Genomic DNA, 3,259 nt, shown 5'->3' with positions numbered 1-3,259 from the left:
GTATATTCATAGCAACATAATATGAACTAAATACTGATTTATGACATAGAATCAGGGAAGAATCTCCAGTTAATCTCACGAAGAACAGGATTCAAGATCTCGGGATTTCTGACTGATCTTTTCATGTCTAAGATTTCTCATTAATGCTTTCGTAAAATCGACCTTTTAACACTATACCATAAAGCTCGCTCATAAGAGGGAAAAGCAAACGAAAAGAGCGAAGAGAGAAAGGATATACTTTATCAAAACAAGCTTATTGCCACCACCCCCCGTGCCTTTCTTCGTAAACATTATTATTATTATTATTATTATTTTATTTTTTTTATTTTTATTTCTTTTTTTTTTATAATGTTCCATCCCACATTCCTCCATCCGGTAACCTCTACCACCCTTCCAATTAAAAGGAATCCTAAAATCCATTCACAAACTCGTCCATCTTGTATTCTCACCCTCCCCCCCTTCAAAAAATAGATCCAAAATCTTTCCATGACGTTGTTTTTTCTGCACCATCCCCCCCCCCCCAAAAAAAAAGGTGTTTTGAGAATTCTATACCACCCCTCTATGTATATAATCAGAAATACGTTTACACAGTCTTCTGTTATGTATTGTATATTCCCTCCCTCTTACAAAAAAACAAAAAAAAATCCCAAATCTCCATACCCCTCCTCCTTCAAAAGAAAAAAAAAGGAAAAAAAAAGAAAGGAAAAAGAAAATCCCATCACGCAATCGTTGACCTTGTATCCTCTATTCTCCCCCCCCCCCCCTCAAAAAAAAAGTCCCCAGTCCCCACCTTCTATCATCAGCCACCCCATCCCCTCAAAAAGGGAAATCCTTTTCAAAATTCCTACCGCTTCATTTCTTGGAAGACGACATCCTTCTCCTTCATCTCCGCGATACAACGAGCCCAGATCCTTCCAGCTAACCTTCCTCATTGCTCCGTCCTTACGTAACTCTACGAGCATTTTCCTTCGCGTCCCTTCACGGTCTTCCGGAAGCTCCCTTTTGAGTAAGCGTCGCTGGACACGCTCTCTACCTCTCGACTTTAACTGAAGCCAAGCTCTTTATGGGGATCCAATCCGAAGCTCTACAGTTAAAGGTTTACTTCCCTTCCTTTAGTCAGACGAGGCTTACTCGCTCGTGAATATTTTTTATATGGAAATGTCTATATAGCAATGTTGAGTAGCACTCTGATAGATTTGGAAAATTGCTGTACTGTGGCAATAGGGGGAGGGAGGGAGGGAGGGAAGAAGGGAGGATGGATGGCAGAGGAGTTATCCAACAATAACAGCATTACAACCTCTCCTCTACTAGTTTGTGTTGACGTCCATTCGTGCCGAAATGATTTTCTTGAAAATTTTTTATTTTTATTTTTATTTTTTTTTACCATCAAGGACTAATCAGAATATTGCAACTGATGTCCCCTCCCCCCCTTTTTTTCTATTTGCTTTTGATAAAGGGTCCGGTTTATATCTCGATTGATCGGGATGGCAGTTGACAGTAGAGTGAGATTTGTTCGCATATATCAATTGGATGTACGTTGCGCCCTCTTGCACAGTGCAGATATGAGGTTGCATTTCGTTGTAGATTGATTATGATGAGAAATAGCTCTCATCATGACAACATATTGATGACGTTTTCACGGTAATGATGAGTAATGATGATGCTAATGATGATGAAATTTCATGGTAATGTGTGTGGTGATGACATTAATGCTGAATCTGATATTAATGATAGAAACCCTCATTGAAAACAATATCTAAATTATAGCGATGATGATAGTAAGACAAATAACACCAATAACATAAGCGACAATAAGAACGACAATAAAACGGCAATTGTATTAATGATTATGGTAATTATTAATGATGGCAATGAAGAAGAGTATAATGGAAAAAACGACAACAGTAATCATGAATTGATAATAATTAATGATGATTATGAGACTAATGATAATGATAAAAAATATAACATTGATAATAGTAATGATATCATTGCCAATAAAAAAGGATGATGATAATAATAGTAATTAATATCTGATATTGATATTCATGAAAAGGATAATAATTCTAATAATGACGATGGTGATTAATAATAATAACGATAATGATAATAATGACAATAGCAACATTAGTAACAGCAAGAACAACAACAAGAGAAACATGAATATGAAAATAAATAGAGAAGAAACGGAAACAGAGAGAAAGGAAAAGGAAAATGAATAAGGAAAATGATCGAAATGTCAAAATACCAAAAGGGGAATGAAGAGGAACGTGGCATAAATATACGAAGAACGAGAAAAAAGAAAAGACGAAGAAAACGGAATGGGAGTGAAAAGATATCGAGAAAAAAATAATGATGATAATGATGATTATACTGATACTGATGATGATAATGATAATATTGATAATGATAATTATGATAATAGTAATTAAGTTTTATTAGTACAGATGATAATAATGCTGATAGTGATAATGATAATGATGATAATGGTTATGTTGCTAATAATGATGATGAAAATAATGATAATGAAAATAATGATATAATAATGATAATAATGATAAGGATAATGACAATAACGAAAATGGCAATATAATGATAGTAATAATATTAATCATGGTAATAATAATAATGATAATAATAATAATGATGATGATAATAATAATGATAATAATGATAATACTGATAATGATGGTACCAATAATAAAAATAATGATCATGCTATTGGTAATGATGATAATGATAATAGTAATGATGATACTGGTAATAATAGTGATAATGATAATGAGGATAATATAAAAAACCGATGTTGAAAATAGATTTTCATGTCACATCAATTCTAAAATACTGATCATAATAATGCAACTAAAACAATAGCAATAAAGATAATAACAATCATACTAACCATGATAATATTAATGACAGTAACAACAACAACAACAACAAAAATGACGACAACAACAATAACAACAATAAACACCAACATCAAACAAATAATGCGAAGAAATAGGACAAACCAGAAACTACAAACAAAAGAAGAAATAGAGATAAATGAGATAAACATATCGGATCCATGAAGTCGTTGCCATGTTGTTCGAACATTGATGAGCTGAAAGACAAACTTCGCTTGATAGAATCTTTTGATTGAATGTGGTGTCATTTTGGTGTTTTATTTGCTTGTTTTTTTTTCGTTTTACTTGTGTGTTTATGTTTGTTGTTATTATTATTATAGTTATAATTTTTGTTTTTATTATTGTTATTT

Source organism: Penaeus japonicus, unplaced genomic scaffold (genome assembly GCF_977035675.1).
Source record: "Penaeus japonicus unplaced genomic scaffold, GWHDUDI00000001_assembly GWHDUDI00000024, whole genome shotgun sequence".
Taxonomy (NCBI): domain Eukaryota; kingdom Metazoa; phylum Arthropoda; class Malacostraca; order Decapoda; family Penaeidae; genus Penaeus; species Penaeus japonicus.
The sequence above is the reverse complement of the archived record's forward strand: the minus strand, read 5'-3'. Positions refer to the sequence as shown.